The following is a 23,759-nucleotide window of genomic DNA, read 5'->3' on the forward strand; positions in this document are numbered from 1 at the left end:
AAACAGTGGTAGTGCCTCTGGGATAACATAGTTAAGAAGGTGGAAAACAAAAAAAAACCCTGTGCAACAGCAACTGCAGCCAGAGAGAGGAGTGAGAATATGTGAGAGGAACAGCTCTGTGACACCAATGTCAATGAAGAAGGAGATGGAGGAGGTGCTCCAGGCACCAGAGATTCCCCTGCAGCCCATGGAGTCCATGGTGGAGCAGATATCCACCTGCAGCTCATGGAGAACACCACATCAGAGCAGGTGGATGCCCGAAGGAGGCTGTGACCCTGTGGGAAGCCCGCGCTGGAGCAGGCTCCTGGCAGGACCTGTGGCCCCATGGAGAGAGGTGCCCATGCTGGAGCAGGTTTGCTGGCAGGACTTGTGACCCCATGGGGGACCCGCACTGGAGCAGTCTGTTCCTGAAGGTCTGCACCCTGTGGAAGGGACCCACCCTGGAGCAGCTTGTGAAGAACTGCAGCCCATGGGAAGAACTCACATTGGAGAAGTTCATGGAGGACTGTCTCCTGTGGGAGTGACCCCACACTGGAGTAGGGGAAGAGTATGAGTCCTTCTCCTGAGGAAGAAGGAGCGGCAGAGACAAGGTGTGATGAACTGACCACCACCCCCATTCCCCATCCCCCTGTGCCGCTGCTGGGGGAGGAGGTAGAGAAAATCCAGAATGAAGTTGAGTCCAGGAAGAAGGGAGGGGAGAGGGAGGGAAGGTGCTTTAAGATTTGGTTTTATTTCTCATTATCCTACTTTGATTTGATTGGTAATAAATTGATTTAATTTTCCCCAAGTTGAGTCTGTTTTACCCATGACAATAACTGCTGAGTGATCTCCCTGTCCTTATCTTGACCCACAAGCCTTTCATTATATTTTCTCTCCCCTGTCCAGCTGAGGAGGGGAGTGATAGAGCAGCTTTGGTGGGCACCTGGCATCCATTTATATTATTCATATACATATATAGAATAAGGTATCCTGGAGCCAAGAATAATGAACTAAAAGAAAAAACCTACAGGCTTAGGTTCTCAACTACACTACAGATTTTCTTTTTAATAAGATACAGACTGATACCATATTAGGTCTTTGAATATAATGGGATTCCTACTCATATGAATAATGCAGAATAGATGCTAAAAGGACTCCAAGACTTTAAGTTAGCATCATCACGTGAGATATTTCCCATAGGTCTCACAATTCTACATATTTATTCCTCGTGATTCCACTAATCTCTGCTCTGGAAAGCCGAGCTCCTCTACGAGAGCTTCTCCTCCCATCCAATGCAGATAACTCCAGCAATAAGCCTCTAGTGACTGGAACAGATGTTGCTGTTTATTTAATTTATTTATTTTGCTAATGTACAGCTGCCAGGGCCAATAAATGAAAAATATTGAATTCCATCAGGATTACAATTTCCAGTGACTACATGTTAAAGAACAGAGTCCTTAAAAATGATATTTTTTTTAAACAAGGGTGTCATGTTTGAACTTGAACAAATAATTTCTTATGATAAAGAATCTCAAGACTCTAGTATCTGGCTGCTTACATTCGCAAATATACAAGTTCTTGGGTGTGCAAACTATAACTGATTTCTCAGAGATAAATGTGCACAACTCATGCTGTACAGTTGGGCCATATTTCTTGAACTGTAACAGTCCAAGTTCAAAATTAATAGCATTTCATTATATAATCCAATCTATTTAGGTTAGTAACTATGCATTCTTTTCCTTTGTATAGGTAGATGGCAACCATATCCAAGTTTCCCTTAATGCAAGTAAAATACTACAGAATCTCATTCTGGGCAGAGAAATATTAGGAAAAACAGGAAAAGCAAATCAACTCAACAGAAATACCCTAAAAACAGGCACTTGAAAGACAAATTCCTTAGAATGATCATTCTGACTATTTCTGGTATTCTTTTTTGCCTTCAGCAAGACAGTTAATGGCCAGATTTCCTACAGTGGTGGCACTGCCTGACTCTCAGATGCTAGAGTGAAATTCATACCTGCGTTACAGGTCCTTCATGGAGTGCACGGGGAGAACTAAGCCCCTTACAAAGGCCATCCAAGAAGTCTCCTCTGAGCAGGGAGCTGCTTAGAGCTAGCTAAAGGGCTATGCAATATAGAAGAGTGTAATTACAATCCTGTCCTCTCTGGAGATTCAGTGTATGAATTAGGGCTACAAATGAAGATTTTTATTTTGTTAGCACCCAGAGTCCAGAAACTGCTCTTAGATAGAACTAAAGGGAGCTTTCTTCATAACACATCTGCTGAGGAGCTGCTGTTGGCCCTAGAAATAGTTCATTAATAGATCATCTGCCTACAAAATAAAAGAGCAGTGCTTAATTTTAACTCAGCCAAAGAAATTCAAACTCACTTTTCCTTCCTTGCATCAATGTTTCTTACCCATCAATTTATACAAAGTGGGAAACTAGGGAGTCTTTTGAAGCTGGACTACTATGCTGCAAAGAGCACAAGCCTGGGAAGAGCAAGCAAGAGGAGCATGATTGTACCAACTGGCAACTAGGAGCTAGCTCTCAAAGGGAGAGGAAGAGACTTGGAGCCTGGTCTCTAATCCTAATGCTGTGTATGCATTTTATCCAATGATTTTTAAATAAAAAGGGTTATGAGCAGTTTTACCTGCCAGATGCCTTTGAAAAAACCCCAACAGGATTTTATTTCAAAGAATTTAGGCACCTACTAATGCTGTTATTTGATCCCAAATCTCCAAATGGCCTTTGACCTCCAGTTTGGCAAATTGCTGAGGATTTCAGTAAAACTTCCTAATGAATACTTTGCAGAACAAGGAGGGACCTTAAAATATGGCACTTTATGTCTGTGATTTTGCTGGAAGTCATACTGGAGGTTTTGTCTTGACTGTTCTCAGTCTCTTTTTGAGACTCTCTCTCCAACTGCCCACTCTGAGAGTTTGAAGTAATTAATCTCACACAAAGATAGGTCTCCAGCTTTTCTCTTGCACTATTTATTTAGCATTAATAAAATCATTATTGGCAAAAAAAAAAAGAAAAAACATTTTCAAGAGATTAAATAGAAACTTATCTCGATTAACTGTTTTATACTTACAACTCTTTAACAGTTAGCCATAAACTCTGAAAAGAAGTTAAGCTACAGTGTAAACCATTAAAAACAACTGAGTTTCCAGGAAATAAAAACCTTTTTCTGTACATCATGTGCAAGAAATGTAAAGCAAAGCTCTCTTTTGCAAGTCTTATTTCTGTCTCTTATTTTCTATGTAGAAAGTAACACCTACTGACTTCGCAAAGTATCTGACAATGGTGAAGAATCACTTTATTCCAGACCTAAGCAAGGAACAAAAATGCTCATGCAGAGGAACAAAACACTACTAAGAATTACTCTCTGATTCACTGTAGATTTTTTGCCTAGCAGCTGAATGGTTCATCTCCTGTCTAGTATTGGTCCGTTCATAGAGGAAATCAGTATTCATATACTCACACGAGAATGCTACTTCATAATATTTCATTGTGTTTTAAGTGCTGTAAGAGAGACATGCAGACATGTGGAATGGAATGGAACGGAATGGAATGGAAGGAATAGAATAGAATAGAATAGAATAGAATAGAATAGAATAAGACTAGACTATTTCAGTTGGAAAGGACCTACAATGATCATGTAATCCTACTGCCTGACCAATTCAGGGCTGACCAAAAGTGAAAACATGTTGTTAAGGGCATTGTCCAAATGCCTCTTAAACACTGACTGGCTTGGGGCATCAATGACCTCTCTAGGAAGCCTCTGCCAGTGTTTGACCACCCTCTCGGTAAAGAAATGCTCCCTAATGTCCAGTCTAACCCTCCCCATGCGCAGCTTTGAGCCATTCCCATGTGTCCTGTCACTGGATACCAGGGAGAAGAGCTCAGCACCTTCCTCTCCACTTCCTCAGAAAGCTGTAGAGAGCCATGAGGTCACCTCCTGTTCTCCAAACTAGACAAACCCAAAGTCCTCAGCTGCTCCTCATAGGACATCCCTTTCAGCCCTTTCACCAGCTTTGTTGCCCTTCTCTGGACACATTCAAGGACCTTCACGTTCTTCTTAAATTGTAGGGCCCAGAACTACACAGAGTCTTTGAGGTGAGGCCACACCAATGCCAAATGCAGTGGGATAATCAGCTCTGCTACAACCCCTTGAGCCCTGTCGTTCAGCCAGTTCTTCACCCAGCATGCCATGAACCCTCTCATCCCACAGTTGGACAACTTGTCCAGAAGGATGCTGTGATCTTTTGTTGCCTGTTTTGTCTCTGCATCTTCCCAGGCATACAGCCAGACAGCAGTACTATTCAGAGACCAGTAGGCTTGTACAGTATGACATTTTCTTTCCCCACCTCAGTAATAATTTCCAGCAGGTGCCGTCATGTTAGTTCAGAAAAAAAAATTATAAATTCCAATGTGTCTGATTTCACATCTGGAAGACAGGCTTTGTGCAACACAGACTCCAGGATTTTCCCATATCACAGGTAACCTGTTTCCCATTGTCAGTAGCTCGGTGATTAGTCTACCAAAAAGGTGGTCTATCAGGAGGACAAAGTAGAGGTTTTATGAAAGCAGACAGAAGTGTGACTTTAGGAGGTCAAGATAATGGTGAAAACTAAGGGAGATGTTACAAAAACAGGGAGAATACTGTGTCGGTATTAATAAGCAAGTGCTTCTCTAAGGAATTTACACAGATTGCATTGTAATTAGCTGGGAGGAGGCCTTGTATCTGAGCCAGTGTTCAATGGTGCTATTGCAGTCTAGTAAAATTTTCCCTACTCTCAACATTCTGTTTTTAAAATATCTGAGATAATTAATGGTAAAATCCTGATTGTCAGAGATGACTTTTGAAGGAGTAGGGGTAGAAAACATGGATGTTTTTGTGCTAATGACTATGATGTGACATGTGTGCAGGTTATAGGTTATGGAAGAGTAGCTTTGGCGCTGTTTGCTTAAATACCATGTTCACTATAATCACAGTCTGTATAACCAGAAAAGCAGAATAATGCTGATAATCTGATTTTCATTAAGAAATGTGTTATGTAGTTCTTGGCCAAAGCTCCCACTGGACCTTTGAGTATAAATCATAATTAAAAAAGAAGGATGAGCCTTTAAAGAGTCTACTGCTACTTGTCCTCTAGGGATATATTTTTGTTAAATATCCTTCAGCCATATTCTTAAGGTAAGCGATTTGCTAGGGTCCAGACATAAATCTTCGCTGGCAGGGATGGTTTAGCAAATCTGAAAGAAATCTACGAGAGACTGAAAAATTTTCTATCCTGCAACTACCCTGCAACAGCAGAGAAGGAAGGAGGTTTTGTCTTGTTTCTGTGAGAAGGGATGCTTTTTTTAAATCTTTTTTTTTTAAAAAGTTATCAGTTGCTCTCCTCCTCCTCAGGTACACAGCTTGAAAGATTTACAGCCCGAGCCCAGGGTTCAGCTCTGTGTTTTCAAAGCATAAAGAGAAAAAGAGAGTATCTGAAGAGGACAAAGGCAGGTTCTCAGGTAATGCAGAGGATGTATTATAGCATGTGCTTTAGACACATACTCTCAAGCAAAAAACCACACAAACAATAGGATAAAGCACAATTGTTTCTAGATGCCTATCTGTTAAAAGACATTTTTGGAATCATACTTTCAGCTTCACATATTCTTTATGTTAATTTATGGTGCCCCAGCTGATTCCTGCCCTCATGCTGCTCTCTGTCTTGTGCCAGGGTAAGGATTTATGTGGTGGCAGGTGAACCAGATCAAAGAACTGATCCATGTTAAAGTTAACCATAAAAAAGGTGGGGGGTTAATTTTAATCTGGATCAGGGAACTGATCTCATTTATTAAACAGCTGCATAGATTTTCTTTGACTGCATCAGAGAAGATGGAAATGTAGGGAGGGACAGAATGGGTGGAAGAAGGTAAGATTACTTCTTTTGATAGCAGTGCTGACCTGTGCCATTTTACAGCATATGAGAAATTACAGACTATGAGTGGACTGACTTTTGGAGCAGAGTGAATTAACTTATTCTCAAAATTAGTGTCAGGCCCTTACAATGTATCATAGATAACCAAATCTGGTTTTAAAGAGGAAAAATAATTTCGTTAAAGGGGCAGTGAACTTAGTTTGGTTTGTCTCATAAATCACTAATTTACAATGGTCAAAGGTGAGGTTTTGACTAAATCCTGTTATATAACTTCTTTAACAACTTTCTTTTAAACTTTCTTTTGTTTAAAGAGTTATCTTGAAACAGGTAAATAAACAAATACCAATTAAGATAGATTATGAAATCTTCTAAGTTGTTTCTGTTCATCAAAGTACAGACATGCAGAATTTATTATCTCTTTTTCTGAGCAATCTTAGGTTTCTTGTATTTATTGTATTGCTTAAGCACTTAAAGGTAACATATTAATTTCCAATTTGTATAAATATTTTTATTAGTTACCAGTCTAGCCAAGTGCCAAGATTCTATCCATGTAAATATAACATTTATCTTTCACATACTAATGATTTTAGAATGATACTACATTGTAAATTGTGCATTGAAGCAAAATATCTGCAAAATCATACCTCAAAAAAGCTTGGGGACATTCTTGAGCATCAAGGCATAAATGTGGTTTACACCATTCAGATGAAAAAACATTTAGGTAGAAGTAACCAAAGATTTTTCATATGCATTTAAAGGACAGTCCTTTTCTTTCTTAGTATGAAGGTTTTATGCATGTATAGAGAAAATTCTTAAAGGACCTTTCTGAAGATTTAAAGCAGATTTTCTTTTTTCCTATCGCTCACAGGTGGTGTGTAAGAAAGGCAGTGACATAGCATATAACATGACTTGGAACACATTCCCATATTCCTCTTCACTCTTAAACAGGACACAAGGAAATGGCCTCAAGTTGTGCCGGGGAGGTTTAGACTGAATACCAGGAAAAATTTCTTCACTGAAAGGGTTGTCAAGCACTGGAACGGGCTGCCCAGGGAAGTGGTTGAGTCACCGTCCCTGGAAGTAATTAAAAGACATGTAGATGTGGCACTTAGAGACATGGTGTAGTGATGGACTTGGCAGTGCTAGGTTAACGGTTGGACTTGATGACCTTAAAGGTCTTTTCTGACCTAAACAATTCTATGATTCCATGTTTATCCTCTAACGCCTTTCCTGGAAATCAGATCTCTTGCTAAGAAGCAAATGTAGAATAGGTTTGTTTTACTGAGGTGATATCTAGATCACATCTAAGAAAAATCAGTCTTAAATGGGGTAGCTCAGGGGTCACTTAATTTATAGTGAGCACTCTGGTTTGTTGGCAGTGACTTTTTTTTTTAAATGAAACTATTTCTATTTTATGGATTTTCTATTTGTAGCACACCTGCAACTTGTAATTGGAGAGTGTAGTTAAATTCTTTGTATAAAGCACACTTCTTAATGGACAAATTATACACCTTTAAAATATGTAACATGAAAAAAATGGTACAGAAATTTGCAGTAAGAGAGCTCTTCTAAAAGCTGCCTGTTTTACATATGTAGATACAGTTGGTCATTTTTATCTGCAACAGTAATTTTTTTTCTGATGCTGCAGACGTGCCCCTGCGTCACAGAAAGCAGAAACTTTCTGGAATTTCTTTAGAAAGCCTGACCTTTCCGTGGAGTAAAACTAGTGACCAAAAGTATGAGCATACATTTTGTTATGTTCTCTAACTACTATAAATACCAACTTGTAATTACTGCTTAAACTTCACTACAGGCACTGCATGCTTGTACTGATGACACAACATTCAAGACTGGCAAATGTTGTTTGTTAAATCTCATATTACCCTTACTACTTGTAACTATTCTGTCAGTCAATTGTGTTTTGGTTCAAGTGTTATGCCTCTTACTCTTACACCTGGGTGAAGTCTTTCTTAGTAGCTAAGAATGCCTTCAGAACAAAGAGGGCCAGTAGGAGGATTAGTGGGAGCTTGTGATAAGCCATCTTTACATTTCCACCTCTTCTAACTCTGTGTGATAGAACAGCTTATCTAATGATTAAGAGATAGGGATGTAAAGGGACAGCTATCTTGGATTCAACCTAATTATCACAGGAAAAATAATTATAGAGTGTTTTTAAAATGCTTAGAGCAGCAATAGAAAGAAGTGAAATAGATCATATCAGTATCCATAACAGACACTGCTTCAGAGACTCACTCCTTAATCATCTGCTTATGATGTTTCACACAAAGGGCATCTTTCATCTGTGTGCTGGCTGACAGTTCCCACGCTTCTGAGACCAACTAATTTAAACAGAAGTATCTTCTCAGTTTCTGCTAAAGTCCTCTAGACAATTTTACCATATTCCCAAGCTGGCTTCTGCTCTGCAATCCTAGGCAGCCACTGAATGCCACCCACCTGCATATCCAGGCTCTATAGCAGCACACAGAAGCTGCTTCCTGAACAAACAGTAAGAAATAGCAGATCTAATGTAGGAAAAACACCTCTCCAGCAGAGACATGTATGCCCAGACATCTAGGCAACAGATTCTGGATTCAGACTATGGGGGGGGGCGTGTGTGACATCATTAGTAGCTCTGCTGAGCACTTCTATACCATTTGCAATAAAGAATTATGTGGAACTAATATTTCATCTTGCAGTTCTGAAAACAATAAACAACAGTGTAAGAGGGAGGAATTATAGTCTCTGGAAATGGCTGTTCCTTCCTCCTTAAAGCTTAGATATAGCTTCAATGTGTGTCAAGATAATTTACAAGAGCCAATGATTCTTCTAGTCTTTCTAAGTGGAGGAACCTGACTCAAGTTAGATCAGTTTTATTTCTGACTACATTTTTAGATGATGATTTTATCCCAGGTTGGGAAATCTCAACTCTGGCATACCTAGGTGTGAGTTAGTTTGTGAGGACCTAGTTAGTTAGTAATCTTAGTAAATTATTCTTTAATTATGTAGAGCATTTGGAGCGAACGTTTGCTGAGCTCATAGAGAACACCATTACACTTGGTAAATTATATTATACATTTATTTAAATGAGCTGTTACCCTAATAGGCCAGCATCTCTTCCTATTTTGAGTCATTAGCAAAATCACAATCAGTACTCTGACAGTATAATTAATTTATCTGAAGCCATTAAAAAAAGACACAATAGCAAAGTGAACCATGCTTAACTATTCACCACAGCAGCCTATCACAGTTATAGTGAGGTATTTAAAAATAAGAACTATATAGGTTGCATCATTAGGGAATTATCCCTAATTTTTAACTTGTAAGTAATATGGGCTAAATTCAAAAAAACTTTTAGCTTGCAGATTTTTCACATAGGAGAAACTGATGGCAGGAAGCTTTCTTAGTTATTCACAGGGGCTATGTGAGTAACTAACTCTCCAAGAGGGTCCAGACAAATGGCTGCCAGGTGATTCCCCACCCATACCCCTCCACAACAGGCCCCAAAGGCCAGCACGCAGCTTACCGAGGAAAGAGGACTTGAAAAGCTCCCCCAAGGAGCACTGGCATCTTCTGCTGAGAGAGAACAACACTCATGCACTGTGGTATCATCCAAAGACAACAATTTAAATTAAAAACGAAAAAGGAGGAGTGTGTATAACAGTGCCACCTAATGACTCATATAACTTGGGCCACCTTCTGGCATCATTTCTAAAATAGAGGGCCCTTCCACCACACTTTTTTTTAAAACATTGATTTTTAGGTTTTTAATCTTTTTTTGCTCCAGGAGCGTGTTTCTTCCCAGGTCGAAACCTTTTCACCTGCTAACCACAACTATTACCTCAAAAAGGCGGCAGCGACCGACGCCCTACCCTTCCGCGGCCGCTCTTGCCTCGGCGGGCGGAGAGGGCGAGCCCGGCCCCCTGGGGAGGAACTTGCGCTCCGCCCGCCGAGGCAAGAGCGGCCGCCCGCTAGGGGACGCCGCGGGCCGGGCCTCACCCTGCCAGATCGCGGCTCCTCCCCGCCTTTCTGAGTCAGCGGCCCGGCCCGCGCTTACACACACTCGGCGGCCGGTGCCGAGTTGGGGCTGCGTGCCGTGTGGGGGAAGATGCCCGCCCTGAGGGGACGGAGCCTCCAGGGCGCTCGGTGAGGGCGGGCTTGAGGGGGATCCCTCCCTCCTAAGGGATTAGCGCCGGCCCCAGCTGCCCTGTTGCTGACGGCGATTTACCTGAGCGGCCGCCTCCCTTCCCTCCCTCTCTCCCGGAGCCGGTAGCTTCGGCAGAGAGGGAGCGGAGCCCGCCTCGCCCCTCCCTGGGGAAACTTTCCGCCACAGCCCGCGCCAGGTAGGGGCTGGGCCCCCCGGGGCGGGAACCGTGAGGGGGTGGCGGTGGTTGGGGACGGGCCTCGGACCTGGCGGCGGGGCCTCCGTGCCGGGCGCGGTCGCCTCCCGCCCGGGTTTGGGCAGCGCCCGGGCGCCGAGTTTAGGAGGCGTCTCGCCGCCGTTTCGCCTCATCGGCGGGGCGGGGCGGCGGGCCGGCGTACCCCACAGCTGCCGTCTGCCTCAGGGCCGCCGAGGGCTGAGGGGAGTATATAGGTCACTGGAAGTAATGCCTGCCTAATCCCCTTTATCTTTTTGGCTCGGCTTTTCTACTGCTGGTTTGTAGGGCGACCTGGGCAGCGTTGGCCGCAAACGTCTGGGAGAGAAGCTAGGCTTCATGCAGGGGAGCAGGCGAGCGCCAAGGTGAGAGCGTGGGATACACACTTCTATTCTAAAGCAGGCTTTTTCCTCACAAGTGTGACACTTTATGTAGTGCCGGGAATTTCTACTTAACACCTGTTAGCTGCCTGACTCTGTGCATGGGTTGTCAGTTTGGGTTCAGGCTTCTGTTTTAACAGGCTAGTAACATTGATTTTTTTTTCCCTTCAGGAAACTCATTGTGTCGCTCACCAAATCACTGAAGGCTATTTTGATATTTTCTTGGGATGCCAAAGGAAAGTAGAGGTCCCTGCAACTTCAGGGCCCTGGAAACTAGAGAAGACAGTTTGTCCTGATAAAAGTGATTGCTGTGGTGCAGTGATCTTTGAGGCAATGAGGAACTATTAGCAAGGTCATGTGAATGCGTTCTGTCACCCAAGGTTGTTGGTAGTAACGGAATGATTTTGAGTTACTCCAGGTGGACAAATCTGTAGGTGCAGGCAGATACATACCATCTGTTAGGAGGTTCTGCGTAGGGCCAGCCTGACAGTATAGGACAGTTTGCCAGGTTGGGGCATATGGTTTCTTATAACTGTGGAATACTAAGGCACACTTGGTAGTTTTTGGAGATTTTTATTTCAGTCTGATATCCTCCTCTTCCCTGGGGTGTGTGATTGGTTTTCTGATTAGCATTAACATATGTCATACGATGATAAGAAGAAGAAAAATGCCTAAAAATGAGGGTGTTATTTTATATGCTGCCATACTTCTTCTGGTTGAACTGAAAAAGACTTCAGAATCTCTCAGTGCCATCTCTCTCTTTGCCTAGATGTTTTCTGTTGATCAGTGTGAAACTGATGCTGTGCAAGAGTTTATAGTTGCATTTTTCATCTGTACAACGGTGTTTTTGTTCCTCCTCATAGCCATAAGAAGGATTCAGGGCCTCATCTTGTTAGTTGTGAAGCATGATGCTTTTATCTTGTTTTTATTTTCAGAGAGAAGAGGGAGTGATAATAAACTCTCCATTCAAAGAGATCTCACACACCGATATGGTAATAGTGTTAGGTCATGCAGTACAGACCTATGTTTCTGGCCCGTGCTGCTTTTACATCATGATTTCTAGAAGCAGACCTTTTAGAAAAAATGACAATTGGAAGGGTTTATAATACCTGAAGGAGTGAGGTCACATTAGGGTTTTAACGTTGTTTGTGTTGCCTTACTTCTATAGGGCTGTGTATGAAGAGTCTGCCTAATCTGAAATTAATCTAAGAATTAGAACCTAATGCTGTGATTTGTTTCTTCCTCTCTGGCTCTGCTTTAATGAACATGGAAGGTCAAAGGGAGAAGGAAAAGACAGAAGAACTTACAATGTACTTTGTAAAGTATAAATAATTGCAAAGGGCAAGATTGCACCAGTGAGATATTGGTGTGAGGATGGCAGTTGTGAAGATGATACAACATCCCGATGCCTTTTTCTATTATCCATCTCAATCAAGGCAAATGTTTTCAATTGACGTCTGCTAACAGTTATTTTAATCTATTTATTGAGCCATGATGATTGATGAAATGTAATTTGAAAAATAAGTGAATTCTATTAAAATGATGAGAAATGTGTTGCCAAAGCCCACGGAAGAAACATAACTTCATTTACCTTTTCTGTTTACTGTATCTACGTTGTGTCTAAACTATATGGTGGCGATGGCAAAAAATTTGATTGTCCTCTGTGAGGGTTGTTTTGGGTTTGGTGTTTGTTTGGGTTTCCCCCCCCCAAATGGTTACAAAACTTCATAGAATCTGAAACTAAGAGAACCAAGATTGTAGAAACTGCTGCTAACATGGTTTTATTTGATCCCGGCATGAAACTGAATTTTTGAAATCTATATGTGTATTTTCTTTTCAAAAGATTATACTAATGCATTGATGCCTGTTAAGCTTAAGTCTTCAGATTTACAGATGCTCAGTACCATCTGAAACATCAGCTTCTCTGTTAAAGTGTTCATTGAAGGGTTATCAAGATTACTTTGTACATTAAGTTTTAAGGCTTTTTTTATTAAGAACTTATTCACAAATGTTGCTGTTCCACTCTTGCATTCCTTTATTAGTATACAAATGCTGCTTTTTGATTCTTGCAGAATGTTTCATTGGAAGGGCTTTTCAAATTTTAATTAGACTTACGGAAATCTTGTTTGAGTTGCATTTTTAAAAAATGCAGGTCTCCTCACGCTGGTATAATCTTATTGTGACTAGTAGTTTCTCTCAAACATTTGAGAGATGCACTCTCTCTCTCTCTCTCTCTGTGTTCTGTGACATGTCTAGAGTAGTTGGTATGTTTGTGGTATTTGTTATGTGCTGCTGAGAACAGGGCTTTTGTGACCTCTTGTTCCAGTCATCCTTTCTCGTAACAGTTTTATAACTATATTTTGGTGTATAGGCACTTAAACTCTAAGACTCTCTTACTCAAGCATGCTGACTTGGCATTGTTAACTAATCAGATAGTCATTTAGTGTAAGACTGAGCCATGACCCAGGAAAAATCGTATCCTCTATCGCCATTGGAGAAAGCCCCCAGGAAGGAGAGCATCAAGGAGGGCTGTTGGCAAAATGGTGCTTTTTGTGTCCTGCTCTTGGGTGTGTTTCAGGTAATCTATTACACAACAGTGGATGCACTTTTAATGGTCTGATGGTGTTGAGTCAAGAGAAGCAACCTCGGGGTTCTTCCAGAAAAGGCTGCAAAGGCCTGCACTGGTCAAAAGCTGGGGCACTAGTGATCCCGAAATTCTGAATTTCTTTCGGTCCTTTTTGCAGTACAGCATAGTGGCAAAATAAAAGCTTGTAAGTAGCTGCTGGCATGGCTGTTCTGTAAGAATTGCTGTACCTTTTAAAAACCAATGTGAACAGCCTCCAAGAAATGGTACTTTTTTCTGACGGGATTCATCCATTTGGAAAGTAGAGCTAGGACTTCACTGTGTCATGGGGAGCAGGTTAGTTAGACTTGGATCTGGGTCTGAAGGCTGACTGGGCTGAAACGAAACAGTGGTTTTGAATGCACTTGTCAATGTATACAGCAGTAAGTGGTTCTGGAATAATTACTCCTGTGTAATATATATACACACACAGAGCCCAGTACATTTTGAAGTGTCATCTTAAGTTTGGAGGTGCTGTGATGGTAGCAAAGCATTGACAGCTAAAGTTATGAAAACCGAGGAGCTTTTGGGAACATATCTTGCTTTACTTTGTCTTAGGCATTGATCATAAGATTTCCTATTATTATCTTTTACTAAATGACTCATTGATGATATGATAAGAATGATTTCCATTTTAAACCATGTAGCCAAAAAATTCTTGTCAAAAGTGATCCTGAAGGGCATGTCCAGGAGAGGCTATTCCATGTGGAATGAAAGCAGAGCAGGTAAGGTAAGAGCTGGTGACAATGGTGGTAGAGGCTCAAGGCATGTGAAGACTCGATCTAAGAACATGTTACCTCTGCTATCTAGTGGGATTACATTTAATTAACAGAGGAAAGTTTGGAAACAACACAAATACAACTATCTGCATACAGGAGGCCCGAAACCTTAGTTCCATGCATACATGTAACAGTATTTTTCCTCCAAAATCAACTGTGACCTGAAAAGGAGGAATGAGATCCTGAGTTAGTTTGTGTAAGTTGTACTTGGGGCTTCAACTCATGGTGTCTCTGAACTAAATGCAGCATGTTTTCATAGGAGTTGCAGAATTTGTCCTGAAATTTATTCTGTTTCAAACTGTGGTGGTTCCCCATGGGTGGTACGTTATTGGGAAATCAATGACTTCTTTTTGTTTGTTTTTTTACAGACAGACACTTGTGCCCTTTATCCTTCTAATTCTAGTTCCTTTTTTACATGTTGCCTGTATTGTATATTCGTGGAGAGTAGAGTTTATTTCTGTTAAAAAAATTTATATAAGTAGACCTAAGGTAGTGACTATCCTAGTAGTATTTTAGTTTGCCTGGGGAATTGATAAAGTGATGCCAGCAAAACAGCTCACAGCTAGATGGATTTCCTAATGTATGTTTTAAAAAAAAAAAAAAAAAAAGCCTTTAAGCTATTGACAAGACCTATCTGCCAGTAAACTTTTGAATTGTAACTTAAATTTAACTGTTGGCTGTTTTTATTGCACCATGCTGATGGCTGATTCATCAGCAGTTCAACTCTTCAATTTCACTTGTGTTAACAAAATCTTCTGTAAAACCTCAGATACCCCTGAACAGGAGGGAAGAGAATTTTGTATTTTTGAGTTAGTTTTAGTAATAATTAACAGTTAATATATTTGTAATAACTAAACATTTTTCAGATGTTTGTATTTGACACACAGGTCAAAGAGCAACAAATGAAAAATTGCTGTTGTGCAGCCAGGTCCAAAAAGTAGTGTGGATTTTTACTAAATTGTATTAAGACATTTTGATGCAGCAGGCTCCTTCCATGATGCAACAAACCTGAGAGGGAGAGATAATTTGGCTTGCTGTTTCACCACTGTACTGGCATTATATTAAGAGTAGTGTTTCTGTAAGCATATGTATCTTGAACATATAAGGGAACAAGGGAGCCTGAGGAGGGAGGTGCTGCTTTTATAATTACAAGTTGAAGTTGAAACATCTGTGGCTTGTTACCTTGTTATACTGGACCCAGGTGCTTTAGTAAACATAGCTGTGCTGTTTCCTCCTTGCATGTTTGTGATGCTTTTGCACTTTGCTGCTGCCATAAATATGTTTTAGTACAGTGTCATAAATTCTGTATTCCTGTAAGAAAACCTATGGAGGACAAAAGCTTATCTCCCCTTGTGAGAAACTCCCTTTATTGTCAGTGCTGGACTTAGCAGGAAGTGCGTGCTCCCAACCACAGCGAGATGTGGATTCATTTTGGAGATGAGTGCTCTGTTCCTCCCTGTGTGTGACTTAGAAGTATGGTGGGTTGTCTTTCCTGTGTGCCTGACCAAGGTACAGCTATGACAGATGCTAAGCAGTCAAAGATTTTTCTGCAAACCATTAATGCCTTCCAAAAGGATATATTGCTCCTTGTTTTGCTCTGATGTTGTTATCAAACCGCTTGAATGCCCTTGCAATGCCTGTGGTGTGGATTGGGAATATCAGTCATATTGGGACTCAAAGAAGTAGTGGATTCAGCTAGTCTGTTCCTTTATGGTGTTTTGCCTTTTTTTTTTTTATTTTATTTTATTGGCCATTTTGCCATTCAGTACAGGGACGCATAGAACATAGTCAGCAATAGGTGTAACAGGATGATTTCCTTTCTGAATTGCTGACTTGCCTTAAGATTAATTATGCTTGCCTGCTTGGAGTAGTTTCAGGTAAACAATTAGAAAGTTCTTTATCAGCTCCTTGAAACATTTTCATAGAATGAGGAGTATGTGAAGTGGAAATACTTTGTCTTAAAAGTGAAGAAAAATAAAAAAAAAAAAAAGAGGAGGAAAACAAACATGGAGGGCAGAAACTGATTTGCCCTCACAATGATTTCTGTTCTTAATGTTTTGGTCTCAGCAGTGTAAACAACACTGGGAGATGTTAGCATGAGTTGGCTGCCAGATACCACAGTTTTATGGATGTCAGTGGTTAAATCTGCCTTCGGCAGTATTTTGCTGTCATGGTTTTGTACAGTGGTGGTGTTTGCCAACAACACCCCACTGCTTAGGGGTTCCTGACTTGCGAGTGTTGATAAAGCAGAAGATGCCATAGTATTGAGATGATTTTGCAGAATTTCCTTAGGCTAGATAGAGCTATGTTTGTTTTGCTTGGATACCAGTGGAGTCCTTGGACTTGGAAAACTTTTCACAAAAATCTTTATTGTTGACAAAAAAAATTAAATATTCAGAGAGAAACAACTAGAGCAGTTTAGCAAGCACTGTGTTTATGGTGCATGCTATTAGCAATTTATATCTTTTGTTAGTGTTGTTTTTAGCAACTTGTTAGTAAAATTGTTTAATCAGCAATGGTAAATCACATCTACCACCCAACATTAAGGACATAGGGACAAAGGTCAAACGAAGTGATAATGTTCTTCATTAGATCAATTCCTGTAGCTGAGGGAGTAGACAAAGTTCTGGGCACACAGACCTTCATTCTACTGACATTCAGGTCAGCTCAGTTAAAATGAATTATTTGACTTTTGGTGCACATAGAACCTGTCTGAACACTTTTGCAGGTATTGATGTTTCTTTTAGTCTTTGCCTATAATGAAAAAAATTGTTAGTGGAATTTGTGGCTTGTGTTTGCACGAACTTTTTCCATTAGCCTTCACTGAAATTCAACAGCATTTGAATTACTTTGTATGCAGATACACTTTAAAAAGTTAAATGAATTAAAGATAAATAAAGTGTTATCTGATTCTTTCTCTTGACAATTTAAAATTCTAAAGTGATAGTAATACCTTGCATTTCATGGATGTTGTATTAGTTTAGGAAGTGATAAACTATGCATACATTACTTGCTGTGCATTATACCATTGCCATAGCAATGATTCAATAGGTGGAAAGTTACTGTTTGATTTTAAAGTAGCAGCAAGTGTGGGGGATAAGATTTTGTTGTATTGGCAGCAAGGCATATTCCGTTACTAGTGGTAACATTCATACAGAGTTTTGGCAAACATTTAAAGTAGCTACAGTTTAGGTTTAAAAGAGGCATCAACTCACCAGCAACGTTTCAGGAGAGCTCAGTGACAGGAGATAACATGATCTAAGCAGTTATAATTCCAGAGAACATTCAAATATTCTAAGATAATATTATTTATTCTAGTACAGGATTATTGGGGTCTGTGGCATAAGGGAGTTGGAAAAAACAGTTGATGGAAGAATTAACTTTTCCATTCTAAACAATTCTACTAAAAGTCTGTGTGAGTAAAAAGGAAAAGAATATTGGTACTGTCTTGGTAGAGGTGACTCCTTCTCTGGAGATACTAAAAACTCACCTGGATGCCATCCTGCGCAACCTGCTCTAGGTGATCCTGCTCTAGCAGGGGGTTGGACTCTAGAGATGATCTCTAGAGGTCCCTTCCAACCCCTGCCAATCTGTGAATCTGTGACTGAAGAATCGGGGAGATTTACTGGATTGAGGGTATTTGTGGACACCTAGCAGAAATAATTCAGATCACAGGATTTTAATTACCTAGGAGTATTGGTTGGAGAGTACAGTGGGATGCAGGTTCCTAATAAGTTCTTGGAGGACCTTGGTAAAGCTTTCCTGCTATGGACCTTGATAAAGCTTTCCTGCTATGAAATATGAAGAAAGCAATCAGGATCGGCTTTTCCAAGCTCTGTCATAACCAGAAGATAAGTAACTTGTGTGAGAGTGAGCAAATGAGAGAAAGGCTGGCTTGGCTACTGATGAGCTCTTTAACATCAAACACAACAAGGAGGGAAAGGAAATCCAGGCTGGTTTGCCAAGGACAAGTGTAAAAAAAAAAAAAAAAAATACAGCACAGGCACATATTCTGAATGTTGCATTTCAATTATGGCCAACTCAAAAAGAGTAAAAAGGAATCATTATAGAAATATAATGTTAGTAAAAAGACAGGAAAGCTTTGCTGCTCTTTGAAGACTGGAACTGTGGACAGATAATACAAAGCAGACTGACTTCTGGTTTTGTTTTTTTTTCCCCCACCTCATCTTTAATAAGAGAGACTGGGACTAGGAGTGAACGTGGTGTTCAAGGCAAATGCTAAAGCCCTAAGCTGGTGTGAGGAAAGAACGAGTTACAGAGCATTTAGATAAGTTTGAAGTGTTTAAAAAACACTATCGAAAGGGTAAGAGCTGGCTGATGTAATCCCTGAGCTGCTGCGGTTACTTAACTCATGGAGAAGTGTATAATACTGTGAGACTGAGAAGAGTGATTATAGTGTCTGTCTTTAAAGGTGTTGCGGGGGGAAGTGGAAATGAGCAGTTGTAGACTCAGTTGTTTAGCTTTCATGATTTGTTCCAGTATTTTTCCTGGGAATTAAACTCTCTTAAAGCAGTAGAAGATGACAAAGAAATGAGTAGTAGCCCATATGATTTTATTTTTAAGATTAAACCATGTTAAACTAATGTGATTTCTTTCTCCAAAATGCTAACAGGCCCTGCAATCAGAAGAGGAGCAGTTCATCTGTGATAGCTTTATGATAGAAAATGTTTAAACTTCACTCTTGTTAAAGAATGTCTGGAAGAATTGACTGTGGGTAAGTGCTAAACTGCTTGAAAAAACTTTGTTTTCTCTAGAAATGGACTCATAGTTTCTGGGGTTTGGGTGGAGGTTTTTTTTTTTGTTTTTATATATGTATAAATTATATAGCTATTGTAGTAGATGACAAGAATAATAAGAGTCAACATGGTTATGTAATTGTAAAATTAGAGACTATCTTACCAATATATTGTTACAGAATGATTGAATTCTGCCCTTAGAAAACTTTTGGGGTTTTTTTAGTAGGGCTCAGGTTGGTGCTGAGGTTTACGTAGCAAAAGCATGAGCCCCACAGCCCAGTTCCTTACTTTAAACACAGTCAGCCTTCTTTAAAGTAATTACTGTCTCTTGGTTGATGGGAGCAATCAGAGAAGGCCAGAAGGACCAAATGCTTCCCCTTGAGACATGCTTCTGTAAACCTTTAGGACATTTCTGGTTCTTACTGTGGGGTCCTGTGACTGCATCACATACGTGATAATAGAAGTGTATTCTGCATGTTAAATGAATTAATCTTTCTAGCCAGTGTTGAGGTAGTGTCCAGTTTTGAAGATGGAATTTATTTTTAAAAAGAACAAAAGAAAAAAAAAAAGTAATATGAACCCAATGGAGGGAGGCTGGAGAGAAGCAGTAAGAATACCTAGGTATCTGGAAGAATGACTGAATGAACCAGGAGCTGTTATTTTAGCTTCAAGGAAGAGAAGGGATAGTCTCAGTATGAGAAATATACATGTCTCTCAGTATTTTCTTTCATTGGTTGGTAAGACACTGTTGCATTGGAATGTATTATCAGGAGAAGTTGTGAATGATTTTAAGAGCAGGTGATACAAGCATCTGTGAGTTGTGACAGAAACATAATGGGTATTACCATGGCACAGAGGGAAGGACTAGATGACTTTGAGGTGGTTTTTTTTTGATCCTTTGAGTGGTAAGTATGAGATGATTACTCTGGTGCAGCACGGCCTGTAAAATCCAGGGAAATCACAGCACTGACAATTCCTTTTCTTCCTACCTCTACTCTCACATCTCATCTGACAGGGAGGATCCAGAAGATGTTAAAGCATTATGCCTCTTTTTCTTTCTTCTTTTTTTTCTTTTTTTTTTTTTTTTTTCCCCTCCGGCATGTAGTAGATGAGCGAGATGTAGAACTTCACATCACTGCGGCTGTTGAAAAGTAAGTAGAACTCCCTGTTGTAAGACAACAACATGAAAAAAGGACTGTGGGCATGCCTATACCCACACTGTCTCTGCAGGAGCAAATCCTAGAACAGGGAGTGCTAGGAAATGTGCTGTGAAGATGCCTAGATTAGCTTCAAAAGCAGTTTAGTCATATTTGTATGGTGTTACATCCAAGCCACTGTGGTTTTACTGCTTCCAGACCTGTGTTAATGTCTGCTCTCTGCCATGCAGACTTAATCAGCTTGTGTTAGTGACAATTTGGCAAACTCTTTCGTGTAATCCATTGTATGTTGTAAACAACCCTCTATTGTGCTGCCCTTGTAGCCTGTGTTTATTTGGGTGCACTAACTCTTTTCCTTTAATTAATTGTCCAGTAACAGCACAAAACAGAGATGGCTCTTCACTGTGTGAGATTTCTTGTCTGAGTGCTAGGCATAACAACAGTGATATTGAACAAAGGTTTTAATTTCAGTCGGATGCTATTGGGCAAAGCTGTGAATAGCAGAAGAAAAACAAAGATTTGAGGAAGTCCTGCAGTGCCAACTGATCTTTAAATCAAAAGCCATTAGGCACAATTTTATGGAAAATTAACAGTTTAGGAGACTTTTTTACTCACAAAGTTCCTCAAAGTGTGTCGCTTCTATGATGTGTTCTTTCTCTTAATTACTAATCTGCATGTATGAAACAGAGCTAATTTTTAACATACTTCCCTTTTAATATTTTAAAGTCCATCTGCTGTTTTTGTGAGATTTTTGAATGGCATGTATTGCTACTGGGAGTGTTTGTATTGATAAATCTGTGGACTATGGTTTCTGGGGTTATTTTCTTGGGCTTTCATATGAAGGGGAAAGATAAGGAAAGCAATTTGAATTTCCCAAACCACAAGACTATGCATCTTTCATAATATCTAGCCTGGGTACTGATGTAGGTTATGATACATGGGACGCAATACAGTCTCTAAGGACAACTTTCATCTCAAATAAAGTGCAGCATAATCCTGAGCTCAAAGTTAATTGTGTAAAAGGGGATGGCTAGTTCTTGGCTGCTCACTTACAAATCCTTGAAAAGGCTTTTGCCATTCTGAGGATGTCCTGTAACCTGCCTATTAAAGGAAGACTTGACAGACCGCTCTGCTGTGGGTTGAAGAAACATTGAAAACTGCTTTCTGTCATGATGTTGATTATAATAAGATATAAAATAGAGCATCTTAATTCATGAAAGTTACTACTATGACTATTTTTATGTTCTAAAACTTTTTACTATCCTTATCACACTGATTTTAGGACAGAATTTCAGGCTATCCAAGCAATGTAAGCCGATATATATATGATTTTAATATTTTTTTATCTGGTTCCAATTTTTTTGAGCAGTTCCTCTATCATTTTGTATTTTCCTCATTTGCCTCAGTTTTCAGGAATGAGAAGGCAGAAACTTGTGTTCTTTCTCTCCCTCTGCTTCTCCCCTCCCCCTTAGGATACAAAATGCAGATGTGTATTATTTTTTCCTGGCATGTGGTGGTGTTTGCTGCCTTTACAAAGCCATGTATTTGATACAAAAGCAAAATACTTGTTGTTCTTCCAAAAATACATTACATAAGGCAAGACTGTGCTTGGCAGTAATGGTTTATCAGTGCCTAGAAAGAGATCCAAGTGTCAGTGCTCTCTGGAGATAAGGATGTATTATTTTCTATCTGGCAGTACCAAATTTTGTCTGGAGGTGAATGAGAGCTGGTAACAAGTACACACTGGCAATACTGTGTGATTAATATGATTCTCCTGGGCCACAAGTACTGGAAGCTCTCTGTTTAATTATAACTGTTTCTTTAATTTAATTACAGCATTTTAATGAAAAAAAAAAAGCTGATTGGAAATTGGAATTTCTTTAGATTATTCAAATTCTTGTGACTTCATATACTAGACTGAGTATTCTTTTGCCCTCTAACACAAGGTGTGTGTTTATGTTTTTTGGGGGTTGGTTTGTTTGTTTTTAAATGAGTTGGGAAGCTAAAGGCACTTAAGTTCTTGCAAGTTAAGGTTTCAGAACCGGTTTTCTTACCTATGTGTGGTCAGAGAATCTTTCCATGTTCTGAATGCCTTCTCTTTAAAACCTGCACATTAACTGCATATCATAGAGAAATCATGCTTTTGATGAACAGAGAACAGACCTTTGTTTCTTTACTGCTTCAGTAGTAGTAACAAAGATTCATTGAGTCAGTCTTGCAGTACTTTGAAGCTGAAACACTGAATATCTTAGGATAATATGGCACCACTCTTAAATATATGTAATATGTTATTAAGCATATAATGGAAAACATGCACTAGTCAGATCAGAAATGGGATTGTTCCTCATGACTCTCTTCTTCATTGACTATAGTTTCAGTCTCTTGTACTGATTTTCAGTTTCAGGTTTGTGATTCTAGATAAGAAATGTCCTTCAGGTTGAAGGACCCTGGAATCTTAAAACAAATGTGCTAAGAGGCTCATTCCCCATCCCACCCCCCCTTAATTCTGATTGCTTGAGGCCCCTCCCTGAGTGCTTCTTGCATACTCCTTTTCCATATCTGCTGGAAACAATGTTTTCTGGAGAGGCTTGCGATTAGGTTCTGTGCTAGACTTTAGTTCTGACTATGGGTAGGGGCTATTTCTCTTCCTTTTTTTATGGAGAAATCTCCTTCCTCTATAGCCCCCACTCAGAATTATTTTGAGTAATAAGAGATTATATTAAAAATATCATGGGTTAGTGAGCTAGCGTTTTGTGAACACTATTTTACTTTTTCAGTGATGCTGCACACATTCTCACATTGTGGAAGCCAGCTAGTAGTAACAAAGGCCATACAGAATGTCAGCAGATAAAAGCATGCGGAGAAGTTGTCATGGGTCTCTTACGGATTTTTATCTCTAGTGAGCTATGCAAAGTAATAATTTTCTGAACTGAGGTCAAAGAAAAAAAAAAAACAAACTTTTTTTCTTCATGTAGATTTAAAAAAAAAAATAATCCCCACATACTATTTAAAGGGTACTTTAGCAAAAAAACCCCAACCCTTAGCTCATAACATTTTCTGGATTAATCTGGTTCCATGTTGGTATATATTTTCTCTTCTGTTATTTAGACTGGAGTAGGATTATGTTAAAGGCACTGGCAGGAAATGTTTTGGAGATGATCTGGAGTACAGAGAGGTTCATCCTGGTATCATTTTGCTTGAGGAACTTGGCTAGTTTTTAGGACTACATCTTTATAGATAGTATATATAGATATATCTATATATATAGATAATAGAGGGGAAAAATGATGCTAAAAGAGTGTTATGAGATTTCTAGTTACCTCTGTGGAGGAACTTGGTATAATCATCAAAATTCAAGAGCATAAGATGGCAACGGATATCTTGGATCATGTAGTCTAACCTGTACCCAAACCATGTTATATTTGAACTATAAACTGATAGTGTCCTCCCATAAGCTCTTAATTTTTGGATGGTTTTGTTCATGCTACTTTGATGGGAAAGCTGTTTAGGAACTTGGTTTGAACTACGAGTTCTTGGCCAAAAATTATGTTTATGCAAAATAATTGTATTCTCCCTGGATGTATATACATTTTTAACTTTTGCATTATTCCTTTCAGCATGCCGAATACTATTTCAGAATTTTACCTCCTTGCTTATCAGAGAGAAAAAGCAACAGCCTCCCTATTTTGAATTAATTTGTGTAGTCTGGAGGAATTTCTCACAGACAGGCTAGCAGGATGTCTGTAAAATCAATTTTGAATGCTAAGCACTGTG

The 23,759-nt window shown here is 39.7% G+C and overlaps 2 protein-coding genes across 5 annotated transcripts in view; one reads left to right on the forward strand and one right to left on the reverse strand.

Annotated features, from left to right (window-relative positions):
• LOC104636651 (ribonuclease CL2) overlaps nucleotides 1–23,759 on the reverse strand; it is a 222,871-nt gene that overhangs the window by 119,417 nt on the left and 79,695 nt on the right. The gene's annotated exons all lie outside the window — the stretch shown is intronic.
• FHIP1A (FHF complex subunit HOOK interacting protein 1A) overlaps nucleotides 9,986–23,759 on the forward strand; it is a 93,839-nt gene continuing 80,065 nt past the window's right edge. For 2 of the 4 annotated variants that reach the window (XM_075751682.1, XM_075751683.1), the window contains exons 1-3: nucleotides 9,986–10,256; nucleotides 10,578–10,654; nucleotides 18,705–18,806. The gene's annotated coding sequence lies outside the window, so the exon portion shown is untranslated. Of the gene's footprint in view, nucleotides 10,257–10,577; nucleotides 10,655–18,704; nucleotides 18,807–19,933; nucleotides 19,980–23,759 lie in introns of all 4 variants that reach the window. The other 2 variants (XM_075751684.1, XM_075751685.1) reach the window with 2 other exon arrangements.

This window comes from Balearica regulorum, chromosome 4, assembly GCF_011004875.1.
Source record: "Balearica regulorum gibbericeps isolate bBalReg1 chromosome 4, bBalReg1.pri, whole genome shotgun sequence".
Lineage (NCBI taxonomy): Eukaryota > Metazoa > Chordata > Aves > Gruiformes > Gruidae > Balearica > Balearica regulorum.